This window comes from Tyto alba, unplaced genomic scaffold (assembly GCF_018691265.1).
Source record: "Tyto alba isolate M040663 unplaced genomic scaffold, T.alba_DEE_v4.0 Super-Scaffold_23, whole genome shotgun sequence".
NCBI lineage: Eukaryota > Metazoa > Chordata > Aves > Strigiformes > Tytonidae > Tyto > Tyto alba.
In genome coordinates this window covers 5,824,590-5,843,183 of record NW_024881297.1, presented here as the reverse complement: position 1 = coordinate 5,843,183, position 18,594 = coordinate 5,824,590, and the positions used below count along the sequence as shown (strand labels likewise).

At 46.2% G+C, this 18,594-nt stretch overlaps 1 protein-coding gene and 2 long non-coding RNA genes across 3 annotated transcripts in view; 1 reads left to right on the top strand and 2 right to left on the bottom strand.

Annotated features, from left to right (window-relative positions):
• Positions 1-683: 683 nt before the first annotated feature.
• On the bottom strand, positions 684-7,870 carry LOC116962857. The gene is made up of 3 exons (XR_004407854.2): positions 7,425-7,870; positions 5,840-6,090; positions 684-1,522 (listed from the first exon to the last, which is right to left on the bottom strand). It is a non-coding gene; the product is annotated as an uncharacterized LOC116962857 (long non-coding RNA).
• The window catches only part of NPFFR2 (neuropeptide FF receptor 2), a 28,866-nt gene continuing 16,305 nt past the window's right edge, over positions 6,034-18,594 (top strand). Inside the window, exon 1 of the mRNA XM_032997999.2 lies at positions 6,034-6,100. The gene's annotated coding sequence lies outside the window, so the exon portion shown is untranslated. The remainder of the gene's footprint in view (positions 6,101-18,594) is intronic.
• On the bottom strand, positions 8,535-9,548 carry LOC116962856. Its single transcript, XR_004407853.2, has 2 exons — positions 8,965-9,548; positions 8,535-8,869 (listed from the first exon to the last, which is right to left on the bottom strand). It is a non-coding gene; the product is annotated as an uncharacterized LOC116962856 (long non-coding RNA).

Here is an 18,594-nt window from a genome sequence, read left to right as displayed (position 1 = left end):
GAGGAGCTGCTCTCCATGAGTTCAGAGAGAGAACGATCTAGGAGAGAGAGGAAAAGGCTGGGCTAGCTCCTTTCTCCCCAGCTGTGCCCCCGCTTTGGCCTGCATGGTGTATGTACATGTCTCACACAGTGCTGCAATACACCCCCTTCAGTGCAGAAATACGCTTCCCCATTACACACTTCCCCCCTGATTTGTTTCAGTCTCATTGTTCATAGTGCCTCTCTCTGCCTGTGGAGCAATGAGGGCAAGTCTTGGTCACCTTTTGCTTAAAGCTTGACTTGAGAACTTGAAAAGAATTGGCTAGGAATGTTTTACAGGCTGTTAGAATCAAAGAAAGAGCTTATTAAAGAAATGCATGCCCTGGGAAGTATGGAGTCTTCTTAAATAACTGCCTTGCACAAAAGCAAGCATAGCTAGCCGACTGAAAATGCCCTCCATCTCCAGCCCCACAGCTAAGTAGCTCAATAGTTTTCCCAGTTACATTCTGCAGAGTTCAAAGCTGGACTCTTACGCTGCATGCCAAGCTCACCTCTATAGATGTGCATAATAATTCTAGGATTTCCTTTTTTCCCAAATACAACACAATTCTGCTGAAAAGCAGGAAGGTGTTTTATAACTCCATGCTTATCTGAGAGGGAGTGGCTGGAGGTTTACAGTTCCACACAGAATACACATGCGCTATGTTTAGGAGGAGACACACATTTATTTTTGAGTTCTTAAAGGCAAAAATGGCCAACTAAATAACACTGCTATTTGAGCTGGCCTGTTTGAGAAAGAGCCAGAACACTGTCCATGGGGAAATTGGCATAATTGTTATTACCCTAAATATAACTATTTAATGGGTTTGGGTTGTTATTCCCCAACCCCCTGCTATATACTTCATAGAGGTGAGAAATAGTGCAAATTCAGTAGTCAACAGCTGAATTTCTTACATGATGTGCTGAACTGCCCAGAGTGCACTAGTTTCGATCAACCCTAAACATTTTACATTTTGCATAAATACATTTCAGAAAATTCCAATTCAGCAGTGCCCCAGCGGCTATTTTTCTGAATACAAAAAAAAGCAAGCAATCTTCCCAGAATCCGTCCATGTGTTTGAAAGGTACTAACCTGTATATATGTGGCAGAGATGCTGCCGGCCACTAGCAGTTTCCAGAAGGCTGAGATTGGACAAACTGACGCATACAGACAGACCTCTTGGGCAGAGGGTTAAGAAGGGGGCTTCCTAGCAGGCTTGGGGAGCCACAGGTACACAGCTGATGGTCTGACGGGAACAAATTTGTCAGAGCTTTCTCTTTTGCAGTTTTCTCCTTGCCTTCTATTGTAGTGCACGCTTGTATTCTTTGCTGTCCTCAATAGTTTCTACACTGTAAGTCCACAATGTCCAGCCTGGCAGCTGTTTTACTTTCCCAGACTGGTCCTCTTCAAGATGAAAGCTTGACATTTAAGAAGTTGTACGAAATCTTACCTCCCAGCTTCCTGAGACGAGCACTGGGGATTGGAGCAAGGTCGTCCCTCTGTTCTGTAAAAAGGTAGGAGGAATCAGTGGGTAGACTGCTATTCTAAATGAGAAACTAACGCCTTTGTGCTCTTATTTCTGGTTTTGAGAGTTAGCGGTACTGCTTGTAGTGTATTGTGGCTCTCATCCAATGCCCCTGGAAACCACCAGAAAGGCTCCCATTGATTTCAATAATAGTTTGATCAGGCCTTCCACCCACAAAGACACCGTTGTTTAGTTTTGCTGCCTCTGGGGGTTTTGGCACAGTGCTCCCCTCCTGCCCTCAGATACATATATCTACTGAGTCCTTGCAAGTAGTGATTTACGTGTGGGATGTATAATCTCTGATGGCAGAAAGAGGTTACCTTTTCCTGAACATGGAGAGACTTTGAGGCTGGATTCCTGGCGATCCATTGTGGCTGTTCTGGTAAATGCTTTTCTTCTGTTCTTTTAGTAACTATAAAATAACCTGTGTGATTGGGTTCTTTTAAAGACTTGAGTTTAACACTATACTGGCTCATTAGGTTAGTAATTGTAGAATCAGAAAACATCTCTTAGAAAATGCAGTTAATATTTATAGAATTGCACTGGTTAGGAATTATACTGTAGGAAATGGAAATCTGATTAGTCTCCTAATGTATTTAATTAAGTTTATTCAGCCATCTCCTTAGCTCTGCAACAACAATTTAGGAAGACAAAAGACTAACCTGTGTATGCTATGCTGAATGATGCCTATTAGTAGTGGAAGGGACCTCAGACTCCCAAGCTTTGGACTGTATCTGAAGTTAGGCAATGTAGAGCCTATGGAATTGGAAGTTTTGTAGCAAGGTTAGTGATAATTTAAAATAATCTACAACAAAAAAAATAAAGCCTGGATGGTTGCTAAGTTACTTGGTTGGTTGGTTGGCTTTAAGGAATCTGTAAGACTTTGATACTTTACTCCTTGTTGTAAAGGCTGACTTATTAAACTGAGAAATGCAACAAATTAAAACATAGATTCTTAAAGCTGGCCTTTATTGTCATGTATCTTTCTGCTGTCTATTTTTAATACATCTTGTATCCAGGCTTAACATTAACAAACTAAGAAATAGTTTCCAGCTGTGCCCAGTCAGGCAAGGGATAGAGACTTTTTATCAAGCAGGGATGGTTTGAGAACGGGAGTGTCCTCTGAAAAACTGATTTTAAAACATTGGTATTCCTTGATAGTACCAATTCTCAATTAAAAAAAAAAAAAAAAAAAAAAAAAAAAAAGCAGATATATGACTAAAGACTAAAGAGCCAACTGTTAAATCCTAAATAGATGATTTTTCTTCTTTTTTTCAATGTTACTCTTCTGGGGGAAAAATGAAGTTCACTTGGTCCAAAAGAGAAATCATGACCTGACAGCTCAGAGATAGGACTTAAGCTTGGGTGAAAAGGATCTTCAGATGTTGAGTGACTATGGCTTTCTGTGCTAAGCTCGGCTAAATCAGTATATGTCGGATATGCCTATGGGATGACATCCCGCAGGAGCGTAAACACCCACCTTGGGGGGACTTCAGGTAGAGACTGAATGCCAGATAGTTGTATCTTGCCAGGAAGGTGACATGCACTGAGTATAAGTTTGCACTGTGTCACTTGTCATTGCCCAGAGATCCTTAAATTAGCTGCTGAATGAAGAACAATCCCTTTCCCAAACCTGTTAATACAGAGCTGCATTAACACAGCTGTACCGCTGCCGGCAAAACATCTTTCTCAGTGCCTTTGCTGAGGTAGCTCAGCATTGCACAGCACAGACATTATCTAAGACTGCCTTTAGAGTTTTGAGGATCATGCTTTAGGATTTGGTTGTCTGTGACCCTTATAATGTGTTTAAGAACTTGAGAGGAGCTGTGCTTAATGTAACTGTGTACGGAGCACCCTAGGTTTCATGACTTCTGAGGCTGTAGATGTAAAGAGAGTGTTGTGTGTGACAGGGCAGGACTGAAACAATCCATGGCTTGAAAAATAACTATCTGAAAAATCTGCTGCTGCTTTCTTATATATTGGCCTGGGGTATGCATGAGTTTATGTCATGCTGCTAAAGGAGAATACATCTCTGTTTGGCACATGCTGCCATTCCTTCCTTTTTATCTGTTCCTTGCTTCTGAGGAGAAAGAGCATTGAGTAAGCTCCCGCCACTCCGGCCCCTAAATTGGTTACTGATTAACCATATGGATTAGGAACAAAATAATCCTTGTGAGTCAGGAATTCCTTATGTAGAAAATTAACGTTTAAAGGGTAAGTATAAACTATGTTCATAAAATGGTGCATTTTTGAATGATTCTCTGCCCCTCATTTCTGATGTTAGATCCATTACAATTAACAGATATAAAAAGAATATCCTCTACAAAGTATCTCTGTAATCCTGTGCAGAGATACTCACTTGAATCTCAGGAGCAACACAGCTGTGTTAGTTGTAACTGTGCCTTTGTTAATTAGTGTGCTAACGTCAGATTGGTTTTGCTCTTACATTCTTTGTCCTTATGATGAATTAAATTGAGATTATGCTCAGTAGAATACTGTTACTGTACTTGTACTCTTTTAAACTTCCTAAAATGAGAAACAGTTATCAAATGTGTAATTTTAAACTGGCACAGTGGGATCCTGATGTGTCCTGTGGCCAACGTTAGCTGTGTGGCCCAAGCAGAGCTTCCTTGGCCAAACAGAGATCTGTCATGTAACAACTAGCATTTATGTACGCAGAGCCTTTGTGAAGCAGGATCTGCATCACCATATGCCAGAGTAAAGGTTTTCTTTTCCATATCAGAGCCATGGAAACCACATATTTTGTCCTGGTGGCTTAATTAAAAAAAAAAAAAAAAAAAAGTTTGCATGTGTTTTTCCCCTGTGAAATTAAATTTATCTCATTCTATATTCCTCAAAATGTTTTAAACTTTATTTTGTGGCTGAAAGTATTGATTAAATTCATAGGAACTAACATGTAGCTCTGAGTGACCTAAAAGAGGGTACCTATAAGAAAATCAATCTAAAATGTTTTACCTTTTTTTGTCTCATATTACTTTGCTTGCTGTAAATCATGGTGTAGCCTCCTCCCAGACAAGCTCATTACAATCCCCTTGGAACTGTACTTGTGTTTAAAAGGGCTCTTGATACCATTTTATGTCAAAGAGAGAGGAGGATATAAGTGGAAATGTGCCACGTGAACAAGGCATTTAACTGGGAAGATAACGGTGATGATCAGCCTGTGCAGCCAAAACTGGTGTTAACTGCATGTGTATGCTTTAAGCGCTGAGAACTGAGCTCCAGATAAATGGTGGTGGGTCTTTTTTCCCCTCGTGTTTCATACCAGAGAGACTTGAATATTGCCTTTTGCCAATATAATTTCAGTGTAACTACACAGAAATCACTAGATGGGAGTAAATGCAGACCATCACCTCTGCATAATATTAAAATCAGTTATTACATGATCTTCAGTTTTTCACCTCACTCAGAGTGCAGGTGTCAGTGCTGTAAGGCTCGAATAACTTCTTATATGCTATATTTCAGATCAACTCTTCAAAAGAAAGTGTTAGCAGTCACAATCACGAAGAAAACTCATCTACACAAAGCAGATAAGCAGGCACTTCTTTATTCCAGCGCTGGGGAACACGGGGGATAGCTCCACCAAAGACATGTTCACCAACTGGTACAAAGCAAGAATATCTTAATAGTTAAATTATGAAAGTGTTGAAATGATTTTCAAAACTTTCAAAGGGGGGAAATGTTACAATTTACAAATGTGGTAATGAAATAGCTTGAATTTTAGAATATTTTTGGTTATATGGGTGCTGCAGAGTTATAGTAGCTGTGAGAACATAGGGTATGTTAAGATCTTAGGCATGAGCAACTAGTACTGCGTTTGCCTCGATTCCTATGGAAATAGTTATGGACTCTGAATTAAAATGATGGGTACCAGAAGATACTGGGTTTGGTTTGAAAGATCAGCCAAAGGATGAAATGAGCCTGGGCAAGGATGGAGTTCGATCAGCGGACACAGTGAGGAAGACTATCGACGACCACCAGAGGACCCCCAGCCACCATAACCACACTTGCGTTAGAGACATTTGTTTGTATATGATAATGATTTCCAGGAAATAACATGAATATACTAATCACTACCCTCCCTTCTTTGATTTTATTATCAGGGATTACAATCGGTGAGGATAACCAATGATTACTTAGAAGTATGGATAAGGTAAGGTCATTGATAAAGCCAATCATTATAAAGGTCAAATTCAGAAGCAAGCATTCTATGCATTTTTGAACCTTATGTAAAAATGACTCTGCTAAAAAAGTGTATGTATATGTTGTGCTTTGTACCTGTTGGTAAACATGTCTTTGGTGGAGCTATCCCCCGTGTTCCCCAGCGCTGGAATAAAGAAGTGCCTGCTTATCTGCTTTGTGTAGATGAGTTTTCTTCGCGATTGCGACTGGTAACAGTTTTGGCGACCCAGATGGGACCTTGAGAGTGAGACTGGACAGGATCGAGTGCTGATCGAACTCCGGCTGGCACCCAGGAATTCTCAGAGAGACCAATCGCCCTCGATGCATAAAGCTTCTTGCAGCATTCCCTTGAAAAGGGTAAGGCACTTCTCTTGGAATTTGGTTTGGATAGCCTGCCCGTAAGGCACGGCGAAAGCTGCGCATGGTTGGGGCTTAAAGGGTTCCCATTTGCACTGGAAGCCTAGGCGTCTTCCCGTAAGTCATAAGCGAAAGCTCTTGCAGGATTGGACCTTTGTATGGAATTTGGAATCTGTGGAGTTTGTCTGGACTTCTTAACTACCTTTCGCATATCTTGTTTAGCATTTTTTTGTATATGTTTGTATTTCTCTTTATTAACTGCTTTTTTTCCTTTTTTCATTTTTTTTTTCCCTTTCTTTCTTTCTTTTGCATATTTTGGTTAATATTTGCCTCTTGAGTATTCGCTCACATTTCTTTTAGAATTCTTACTGTGCAACAGCATCAGGAATTGTGAAACTGTTTAAGAGGAAGAGTTCTGGGAATTTAACATTGTATGAAAAGATACCAAAAACATCACCGGTGAGGTGTTTATTAGCACACTGGGGTGAATTACAGGCTGATTTATGTAAAAATCAGGTATTGTATGGGTTAAAACATGCAATGCCAAAAGCCTTACATTGGTTGAAATTGCATGAAGTAAAACAAGATAAAAATCTCCCTCTTTAATCTTTCCAGAAACACAGGAAACTGGTAGAGAATATACTGATTTAAAGCTGGAGACAGAAGCAGAACAACAATTGGCTTTGATTTTTACGGGGCAATCTGCGCCTGATAAAAAGAGACAGCTCCAAAAATTAGAAGGGGAGGAATTGAGAAATTTAAATAAAATACTTGAAACAGCATGGAAAGTTTATAGTAACAGAAAAAAAGGAAGAGGAACAATGAATAAAAAAAAAGGAGAAAAAAAGAGAAAGTTAATGAGAATAGACTAATGGTTGCTGTAATAGAGAATGTAGCAAGAGGGGGGACAAAATAGAGGTAGAGGAGGTTTTAGAGACTTTGGTGACTGGGAAACTTGTGGACCTTTAGGGATAAATCAATGTAGAGATTACTGTAGAGAGGAGATACAGTGGAAAAAGGATTACCTCAAAATGCAAACAAGCCAGAGGGAAGCAGCAAGGATAATGACTTCAGATGATTGAAGGGGACTGGAGGGGAACCCAGCTGAACCTCCGGTTACAATTAAGCTGGGAAATGGTAAAGTGGAATTTTTAGTAGTTACGGGAGCAGCATACTCTGTTTTGAACACTTGTAAAGGGAAATTGAGAAATAAAATGGCTAATACAATTGGAGCAACTGGGAAAACAAGAAAATAGGCCATTCTTTCAACCCCTGGATTTAAAATTTGGAAATAAGGTAATTATGCATGAATTTATGTACATACCAGATTGTCCGATACCCTTGGTAGGAGGATATTCATTATCCAAATTAAATGCACAAATAGTTTTTGAAGATGGAGAAATCCTTTTAAAAATACCAGAATCAAAACCAGGGGAAATATTGATGATTCAGGAGAACCAGCTCCGGGCTCGGGCACAGAGATGGAGTTTTCCATGCCAGGGCTGGCAGCAGAATTCCCCCAACGTGTCCGGGCGCAGCGGCGAGGCCCCGGGGCAGTTCCGGGCAGTGCTGCGGCCCCTCTCTGGGCCCCGGGGCGAGCCTGGGCTGCCCCCGGCCGGAGAGCGGGGCCGGGACCGGAGCGCGGCTTCTCCTGCCCACCGGGACCGGGACCGGGACCGGGACAGCGGGATGAGCCCCGGGCCCCGCTCGCCCGCGGAGAGGCGGGCACCGGTCGGGGCTGCCCCACGGTCCCGGCCCGGTCCTCGCTCCGCTCTGGCGGTGCGGGCGCGGAGGGGCGGGGCCTCGGGGCGCGTGCGCGGGGCGGGGCCTTGGCCCGAGGGGCCCAATGCGGCTGCGCGGGGCGGGGCCGAATTGATTTGGGCCCCGGGCGCGGCCGCCCCCGCGTTAGTCGGTTCGTGGTTGGGGCGGCGGAGGAGCCGGGGAGGCGTGGGGGTCCCGGCCCGGGGGTGGGAGCGGCGGCGGCGGCGGCGGCAGCTGCCGAGTCCTGAGGGGGCAGCGCTGCCCGTGTCGCCGTGGAACAGCCGGCTCGGGGCGCCGGGGAATAAAACCCCGAGGGCCGGAGCCTGACGCCCCGCAGCCCCGCCCGCCCCCGGCGGGGCCGGGGCTCAGCCCCGGGGCGTTGGGGGCTCGAAGCCTCGGGCCAGCTTCAGGGGGCAGTGGCGGGGCTGGGGGTGCCCCAGCTCGGGGCGGGTGAGTGGGGGTCGGTTTGGGGCTCAGTGTCTGGCCCGGTCTTGGGGGTTTCCCCCAGAAGGAGTGGGGTGGGGAGCTGGGAACCAGCTTGGGGGGCCCCAGAGGGAACGGTAGTCCTGGGGAGCGGGTGGACATGGGGGTGGGAGTGGGTGGGCAGGGTGCCTGGGCCCCCACTGGAGGTGGCATGGACCAGGCCGAGAATTAAACGACTGAGATGATAGTCTCTGGAGCGAAAGGTGTTTTTCACAGTGTTTTGGGGTGTCCAACCACCCCATAGCGTGTGTTTATTGTTCAGTAATGACTCAGCCAACCTGTGTACCCTTATGACAGTTCATATACATGTTGTGATTGATTTATGACCTTGCCCAAAGCCCAGATAGTTTTAAGCACAAGCTGGAATTGGCTGGAGGTGAAAACCAGCTGGAGCCACACATCAACTGGAGAAGAAGATGAGCTGGACCCAGCTGGGAGCTGGACCCAAATCCAATGAGCTGAGGGAGCAAACCAAGGTGGAGGTGAAGGTGAGCAGCTGCAGCCAAAACTGAACTGGAGCCAGACCTGAAAAAAAACATACAGAAACAATGACCCAAAACTGCAGAGTGGAGCTGTTCACAAGCTAGACCAGAAACAAAATGGGGGTAGAAACAACCAACCTGCAGTTGAGCTGGAGCCACAAGGACCAGAGGCTGGAACTGGGCAAAGCCATCCGTGAGCTGGAGCTGCAAACGGACTGGAGCCATCCTGGAGCTGGACCTCAAACCGGTGGCAAAACCGAACTGGAGCCATCCAGGAGCTGGACATGAAGCAAAGAGGAGCCCAAACCAACCAACAGCCAACCCCCGGCAAGAGAAAACTGGGGGAGCCGCGGCCGGTGCCTCCAGCTCCGGGTGGCTCCTCCCGACTCCTCTTCCTCCCCGTCACCTGGGCAGGAACGAGCGGCTCGGCCCCGCTCCCCCGATTCGGAGCTCCCCAGGAAATCCCGTCCATCGGCGCCCCAGGCTGGGGGGCCGGGCGCCGACACCGCGCCCCGGTGCCCGGGGATCGCCCCGCCGGGGCTGCCCGAACCCCCCCGGCCAGCCGGGGCCGGCGATGGGTGCCGCCCAGCGCAGTAACGGCCAAACGTCTCGTCCCGGGACGGCGGCAAATCCGGCGGTGCTCGCGTTACACGGGGACCCCAACATCTGCACCGAAAACGCGTTAACTCGCCCCAGGAGCCCTCCCGGCACGGCAGCGCCCGCACCCACAGCCCCACGCCGCGCCCCGGGGGCACCCACCCCCCCCCCTCAGAGCCCGCCCCAAGCCGCGGCCGGGTACGGGCTCCTCCAGGTGACCCGGAGCCGGGCTCCGCTGGCCGCGGCAGGGCCCCCCCTCCCCACGCAGGACCCCCCACGTTCCCGCCGGGACCCCCCGGGAGCTGCGTGTGCGGCCCCGCCCCTTCCCGCGGCGGGGGGCGCCCCCTGGCGGCGGTCGGCGGTACTGCGTCCCGGGTGGGAGGGGGGCTTAGGAAAACCTCGGGCGTGGGTCAGCCCCGGGCCTCGCCGACCAATCAGCGGTGCCGGCGCTGCCGGGAAGAGCCAATAGCGAGGAGGGACGGGAGCGGTGTCCCACCCCTCTGCGGTGGCGCCGCCTAGCGGAGGCACCGCAGCAGCCAGGCAGCCGCGGGGCGGGGCCGCTCCCTCGGCCCCGCTTCGGTCGGTAAACCCGTTTCTGTCAGATTCTAGGGATTTTTTTGGGGGTGGGGGTAAGGGGGCCTCCCTTCTCCCCAGAGTTCTTCCATCCTCCCCCACTTGGGATAGGAGGGCAGAGCGCAAACCCAAGCGTGCGCTCAGCAGGAGCCCGTCCTGTCCGAGCTGTGAGGGCACCTCACACCCTAACAAATGCCTTGGCTATTAGCATCGTGTAGAACTCACCCAGCGCGTGCAAATCCTTTTTGTCACGGAGCCCAGCTTCTTGGGAAAGGGCCCAAAACCGGACCAAGGATTGGTGTTTCAAAGCTGGCAGCCTTTAGTTAGTCGCTACCTGCTGGAGGGACCTCTGAGGTTATTTCAAAGAGACCCAGCAGATAGCTCGCTTCCAGCTATCTGTTTTCAACACCCATCACTCGCAGAAGGAATAATGCACAGGTGGAGGAAGAAGACAAAACGTGACATTTTGAAACGCTTGGGAGTGGGGAGCAGAGGAGACCTGAGCTTCTGCCTCTCTCCAAATGGAGCAAGCTGTCAGGCAAAAGCAGCCTTTCCTGGCTAGCAGGACTGAGGACACGCTAGTCCAATCCCACAGAGCATTAATAACATCCCAGGGTAATCAATGACACTGCACTGTCTGCATCTATTTCAGGGGAGATGGGGGAGCCAGCAAGAGTTTGCAGAGGAAACAAGTGCTGTACTAGGAGTTGGGTACTGTGAGAAAATAATTTCAGGACTGCCCAGGGACCTGGAAGCCCAATTGCTGTTAGTTCTGATGAAAACTGAGTAACCCGCATCCACAAGCAATGGGGTAGCAGCAGAAAGCACAGAGAAGTGAGTTTTGTACAGAATAAGGGAGAACAAGATACTTATTCCCCAGAGATGGATGTGTCCATCGTGCAAATAAGAGAAAGCTCATAAAAGAAACCATCTACAGATTAGCATCAGTCTGCCACAAGTGAGGTTAAGCACAGAAATGAACCCAAAAGACAGGTTTGCAATTGCAACAAGCTTCAGCATTGTATGTGGTCATTCCCTTCTAAGCCACAGCAAGTCAGTAGAACATCTTTTACAGGGAGAAATTAAGGCAGAAATGAATGCATGCCTAAACCCCATTTCCAGCGCAATTTTCCAGCAATGGTGGTCCTCCCTTGCCTCTTCAGACTGAAACCCAGTTGTTTGTTTTGTTTTGTTTTGTTTTCTTTGTTTGTTTGTTTGTTTTTTTAAGATGCTGTGTTTAGAAATGTGCTTAAAAGCATCCAGGACTTACCTGCCCCTCTGATGCAGTCTCCCTGTAGCTGAAACGCAGTTTTCAAGGCTGTCCAGTGTAATGTCACATTTGGCTAATGAAATCAAATGCTGAAGGTCGCCAGTGTCTCATATCAAACTCTGCTGTTCTGCAGTCGCATTACATCTTAGATCACACCTATATCTGCACTGCTGAGCCCACCTAAGCTTCTGCATTCAGTTACTAGAAGTAATGCTTCCCTCATTTCTTTACCCCCTCTAAAAAACTCTGTACTCTTCAGACACCAACAAAGTCATTCCAGGCCCATTTTCCTCCCTGAGCGACCCATCTGACTCAAAACAAATCTCCACTTACAGCTATTGTCACTGGCTACAGAAAATTATTGTAGCCACAACCATTTTCATTTTAAATTCTTATTTAATAAAAGATGGAGAGAAAGGGCAGTTATGCTACACCGGGAGGAAGGAGAGCATGAGGTGTAAAAGCTGGCTGTTTTAGTTTTTGAAATACCACTCAAGAAACCTTTTCCAGTGTTGCCGCTTTCCTTGCCTGCACAGGTCAGAGTGTGCTTGCTGACACTCAGCAAATATCACCACGTCAGGATGGCTGCCCAGTAATCTCTCTGGCTTCACTGAGAGTTCAGAATTAGCAAGAGAGCATTCCATTCAAGCTGAAAAAATCCCATATTAAAAATATTTGGGAGTACATTTTGCTTATGTTTTTCCTATGAAGAAGCTTTCTAATTCTCTACCTAAATTTGCTCATTGCCAGCTTATACACAATAGGTACCCTTTCAATGCTTTCTTGTAGCTAAACATGTTGGTTTTGCTTCCTGGTATTTACTTCTGAGATTCAAGAACACTGAAAAACGAGATCCTGCCTCAGCATGTGCTGTCTGGGCTACACAATGGGGAGCTCTTTGCAGTTTCTCTCCTACAAAGGGCGTCCTCTTCCAGTCCTTCAGCAGCATCTCTGTGAATTTGTTTAAAATTAACCTTTCCTGAACATGTGGGCTTTGACTCATACAGACTGTTCCAGGTGAAGGCTTTCTAATACTCCGGGGAATTTTGAAAACCACCAGCCCCATCAGAAACACATCATGTCGTGCTGTCCTAAAATCCCACCAAGTTACTAACTCACTCTTCTTTTCCTTGGGGTAATAAACCCACAGCTTCCTTCTTCCCTGGTATTTCTTACTGACGAGCTCCCAGACTTAACAGCCAGAAATCACTGCTGCGACATAAATCATGCCCTTACACTCAAAAAGAAAAAACTAAAAGACTTTCAAATGAGAAGTTAGACCACAAGATAGCCCCACAGTGCATCAACACTTTGTGAGTCATTCTGAGGAATACAAAGCAAATACTCACACTATCACATCCATGAGCAACTCACCCTGGAGACAAATCTGACTCCTGCTCTGCTGGTCACAGACTTCCACAGGCAAGGTAGCAGCACATCTCAGTGTTCACACACACACAAAACCAGCACTCCCAGCTGAACAGGGACGTTTCCATTTTTTCCTGGCAGAAAAGAGTTCTTTTGAATGAGGTGTTTCAAATTTCAGATCACTTTTTTAATTTGTCAAGGCCAGATGGGACTGTAACAAGCCTCACGATATATTCTGAGGTGTATAACAAAACATACGTACCCAATAGAAGTGTGAGATTGATTCTCCCATATATAGAATCCATAGAGACCTTCTCGGTTCTGCTACAGCCATCCATGCTGCTGGTCGCAAATCGTGACAGCCTGGTACTTACACTTATTGTGCTTGGGATGGGTCTGGGATCTGGAAAAGATAAAAATGTTTCTCCCTTGTCTGTCTGTCCCCACATTGATTATTTTAAATGGCTCCTTCTAATTTCAACTCTTGTTGATTGATTTGAAAGACAGTAAACAAATCAAGTAGTAAGCATTCAGTTCACAGTCTGTGCCCCTCAATTGTTTTCCTACTATCATGAGAAAAAAAAAGGACTGGACTCACCACATAGTCAGACCTAAAGGTATGAATCACAAAGACCATCGTGTGTAAGGTAAGTCTGTGAACAGCACACACACCACACACACACTTCTCACTGCTTGCCCTCACTGCGCGTTCACTGCAGAAAAGACACCTGGACACATCCTAAATTGAGCTGATGTTTCTGCTGCATCCTCTGCTTGGAAGGATACTGACAGCCTTGCTGGGAAGCCAGCACTGGAGATGTGAGTGGAGGTGTCAAAGCTGATCGGTTTCAGGTGCTGATATTCAGAGTGCCCCAGCAGGTCCTCAACTCCCTGATGGCCTCACCTGGAGCCTCCACCACTCCCACACCCTTCCCCATTGGCCCCAGCTCTGCATTTAAGCTCAGGCCGGTGTTGATGGTTACTTATATCTTCAGTGGTAACTGTCTTGTAAATTTTACTTTTTTTCTTGTTAGTCTTGATGATTTATTGCTGGTTTGTTTTCTTTTGTTTGGGTAGTGTTTCTGTTTAGGTACTGTGGGGCTATGCATATGGGGTGGGTTGCTCTGTTTTTTTGTTGCTCTTAGGTTAAGATTTCTAGTTTTATTGTGTTGTTTCTTTTTTTTTGGGGGGGTGGGGTTGTTTTTGTTTTTGTTTTGGTTTTTTTTTACACCTGAGTTGGTGACATGTGACTTAATGTTTTGTGGTTTGTGTGTTGTTTTTTTGTTTATTCTTTCCACTATTTGAAAAAACAAGGCTGTAACATTACTTTTTTAGAGCATGTCTGTGAACTTTCACCTAATTTTTTATGCCTAGAAGTGCTTAGTCTGGTTATAATATTATGGCAGACCTCTTTGTTCTCATGATCTTTGGCAAGCTTTCTATTACCTGTTTAAGCCCAGTTCATGTAAAAGGGCTGTTTTGGTAATCTGTGCCTATGGAGGGGTGCTATGGGGAACCTTTAGCGAGCAGGGACACTCTTTCCACTTTAAGTCAGAAACCTGCGGCTTCTTTTCTTGTTTTGGATATGGAGATATAACTTGGGCCTGGAACATTCATTGGCCTTCCTGAGATTCCTTTCCTCCACCCTTTAGCTATATGAGGAGGGAGAAAGCTCCTAGTGATCCTGGTGGGATAAATACTAGCAGCTTTGGCTATGGGGTCTGCCTGGGAGATGGATTCTGGGGAGGCAGAAACAGGTAAGGCAGAACTGTCATCTGAGATACAAGGGCCAGCTAGTTTCACCTGGGTAATACAGACTGTTCTTTCCAACCCCTGGTTCCTGCTGCTGGTTTAAAAGCTATCCTTGCCTTCTCTCCAGAGAAGCTTGATTTAAGCGCTGTAGCTCAGCAGGCAGGACAAGAGCCTGAGAGTTGCCTGCTGTGCTGGGGAGTACTTGGTGCCTGGGGGCTGGCTCTGGGCTGCTGCTTCCCCCCAGCAGTGATGGTTGAGGGGGCTGTCAGAGGGTGGTTGTCTGCAGAGGTAACTGTTAGTCCCTGACCCTGACAGCGAGCTTTCTAAGGCAAAGGGATGCCTCGAAGGGGAGGCTCTACAATGAAACGCAGGTAAGAAACCCAGCCCTGATGTGCAAAGCAGGCACCCCCCTCCACCCCAGGCCCGGGGTGGCTGCAAGTGTCAGCCCTCTCACCCCAGAGCTTGGCTTTGGGCTGTCCTCGCCTGTCCCTCCTTCCTCCTCTCCCTCCTCCCTGCATCAGGCAGGAGCTGCAGGGTCTCTTCCCTCTCTGCTGTGCCTGGGGCTGCAGCTTTTCTCCTCTCCGCACTGAAGGAGCAGCTGCTGCGGAGCTCTGGCACCTGTAAGTGGGGGTGTCCAGTGTGTGTGTGGGGGAGCTGCTTTTAACTTGGGTTTGGCTGTTCCTTCCTCTCTGCTGTATCTGGGAGCTGAGCTAGAACTGCAGGTGCTGTGTTAGCAACAGGTTTTACCGTGTGTGAGAGCTGGGATGCTGATCCTGCTGCTCTGAGCTGGGGGATGTGTGTGTGTGCCCCAATTTACCTGGGGACATAACACTGCCAGCATGGGGCTCCTGGTGATGCCAGGCACCTGCCTTCTAGTAAGCAAACCCTCCCCCTGCATGCTGCTTAAGTTGGTCCCAGGGAGTGCAAAGCTGCAATAGTGACTGTTTTGTGGACTGGGAGGGGGGTAGGGGGAGGCAGTAGGTGACTGACCCAAATGGCTTTTGTGATTCAAAAGTGGGGGGACACAAATGACAACACTTCCCCCCTCAACCAGCAAGGACCACTGTGTGTGCTGGGGGGAAAGCATCTGTGTTGCTGCTGCTGGATATGACAATCTAAAAGGGCTGGCTGCTTAATCCCTGTGCAGAGCTCCAGGGTTTTTTATGAAGAAAATCCTGTTGCCACCAAGAGCCCTGCTGTGGAAGAGGGGTGAGTAGATCCATTTATGTAACTTGCTTTGCTTTTCTGAGTGACTCTACAAATGGCTGTCAATTTGAAGCAGCTAAAATAACGTTTTAAGGGTCAGTTGTCAAATGCTGTTAGTTAGAACAGCTGCCCTGCTGACTCTGGGGAAATTATATGCCAGGAATCAGAGTTATGTTAATTTTACTGTCAGTTAAGGTACGGAGAGCCTAACAGTATTTTTAGAGCAAGTTTTGTGTTGGCTCTACCTCTAATAGTCCACACTGTATTTCTGTTAGTGCTAACAGTGTAACTGTGTTCAGATTAAACACCAGATGTGCACAGAGGAAAACTCGACCTGAATTTAAATATTGTTTTGAAGGGAATCAACAAGAAAATTCCCATTAAAGAAACATTTGGGATGTTTTAGGTCAAGGACAACCCCTTGTTTAGTCTGAGAAGCTACTATTTTCAATCGGAATGGCTCTCAAAGGGGTGACTGTCTTTTTTTTTCCTCAATAATGAGGGAAAGTTTTACATGCTCTTATTTTCCTTTTGTATCAATAGGAGACTACCTCCAGTAGGAGGAAAGTGTCGGGATCTTGGAGTACCTTTTGTTATTTAACTCTGTCTACAGAAGACTAGTGCCTCGTTCTTTAAACCCAAACCATACTCAGGGGCTGCAAAGTATAAAATACAGTGGGATCAGTTTCAAGTGTTTTGCTGGAGAAAAAATAATTTGAATGTAACTCTTTGCTAGGAAGAACCATTTATTGAGGTTTGCAATTAGGCATTTGTAAGATGGCATCCCAAACCAAAGGAATGGACCGATGCTGCTGCTTTTCTCAAAGGAAAATCCTAGCAACAAAAACTTACTTCCAGTCCTTGCTGTTGAGGCAGGGCAGCAATCTGTTTACTTTCCCTGACGCCTATTACACATCCTAAATCTTGTGCTGTGTTGATGTTCATCTCTTTTAATGAGCATCTTAGCAAAAGTTACTTGATTCCACAGAAATCTAAGACTCTTAAAGTTTAAAGTTAAATTTCTGTAGTATGTGATTTGCTAAGCAATTTAATTTTGTAGACCTTGGACTAATGCATATGTCCTGCAGATGCTTATATGATGGGCTTCTGTTACCCTCATTCATTTTGTTTGTATCTGGACTTACACTTTTGCTGAATCCACTGGGGCTGATGGTATGGTGATGTACAGCAGTGCTAAAGGCAAAAGTACTCACAGGCTTGTTAAGAGGGCTGTGGGGAGACAAGTGGGTAGCAAACTGCCTGGGGTGCTGTGGCAATTGTTGCTGTAAGAGCTTGCAGAGCTCTGAATGAGGAACAAGAAGATGGGGAGAAGACTGGTACAGATATGCAAGTTAATCGAGCTGGGTCAACTACTTCCCCAGCACTGCTCTAATCCACCTGTGTTCTGACATCACCAAGCTATATCAACAGATAGTTTCTATGTGAATCACAGTGCATCATAAAACTGACCCTAAACTGGCTGTTCCTCATTAGAAGAGGATGTCTGTATGGTACAGCCATTGTTGCTGAAGAAAGAGGGGGGCTGTCTGCACTGGTTGTCACTGCTTGTGGGACTGAGGTACCTCAAGGGTAAACTGCATGTAGGGTGAGTGTAACGGGGTCATGGCCATCAGGACATCAGTGCCTTGATCCACTGACCTGCTGGGCACCCTGAACTCCTGCAAACCAATGGCAGGATTTCATGTGTACTGGGTGAGAACTGTGTTATGGGCAAGTTTAACATTTGGTAGTCTGGCAGTAGCTGGTGCTGGTATTTGATGCATTAATGACCTTAAAACAGGAGAGGTGACTACTTAATTGTGTAATGATAGATGACTTTATAGACTAAAGTAATTTCACACACAGCATTAAAATCTAAGGATAAGGTTTTCTGAAAACTTTGTCCTGGCCTTTCATTGTAGCAGGACTATATATCTTGAACTTGTTGACTAATTCTAGCTTTCTGCCGTGGTAAATGAAAAGTACTATACTGACAGAAAAGCAATTGTCTCAAAGGAAATCATTAACTTCCTATTTAGAAGGGAAGAGTTACTATACTGTTTTTTTCAGCTGTCACTAAAATTGAAGCCTAAAATTCTGAGGCTTTCATTAAAATACTACTAGTCACAGGGTGACCCTAGTCAATATGGTTAGAGGGTGCTTGTTTTGCTATTGCCTTCCAGTGGATAAACCTAGGCGGTTAGAGCAGCCTGCTGATAGCAGTGTTATGATATGGCTGGTACAGGTGATAGTATTTAAGGTACGTAACCAAAATAACAGATGAAGGCAGCTTAATGGCCCGTCAAATATACTACATCTTTCAGCATAAGCTGCTTTGAATACAGAAGCAGATGCTGTTGTGAACAACTGTGGCATGCTTGAGCTTCAGCTATCACTTGTTGATCAGAATTGGCTTTAGGAAAGTGGAGAGAGCATGGTTCAACACGTGAACGTGGGTTCACTGTGGTGGAGACATCTGTTTTGCCCTTGCACTCTGTAAACCTTTTTAGAGCTGGAATACATACGCATGGTTAACTTGCAATAGGCGCATGGAATGGTTTCCAGTAGCTATTTTCATTGAGGTCTTGGAGTGTGGCAACCTGGTGGAATAATGCTGAATGCTGATCAGTGGCAAAAGTGATGATCAGGGAAGAGGAGATGACAAAGCAGGACAGCTTACCATGGCACTGGAACTGCTGGGTTCTTGTCACTAGTGCTGCATGCTGTTCTCCCCTTCATCCTGGACGGGAGACAGTGTGCCTAGAAAAACACGGGAGAAGGGACAGGGATGACTGTGGGAAATAGTCTATTTGGACAGAAAAACACCTCAAACCTGACAGCTCGAACCGCACAGGTTACGGAGAGGTAATATCTCTGTATGGTAGGAGTATGTAAACTTTCTGATATGTATTAGAGGTACCAATCAATGTTATCCAGGTGAGGTTTAAAAGTTGAGTAGTGTTAATAGCTCTGTGTGTAATGAAAAACAAGTCACTGTGACA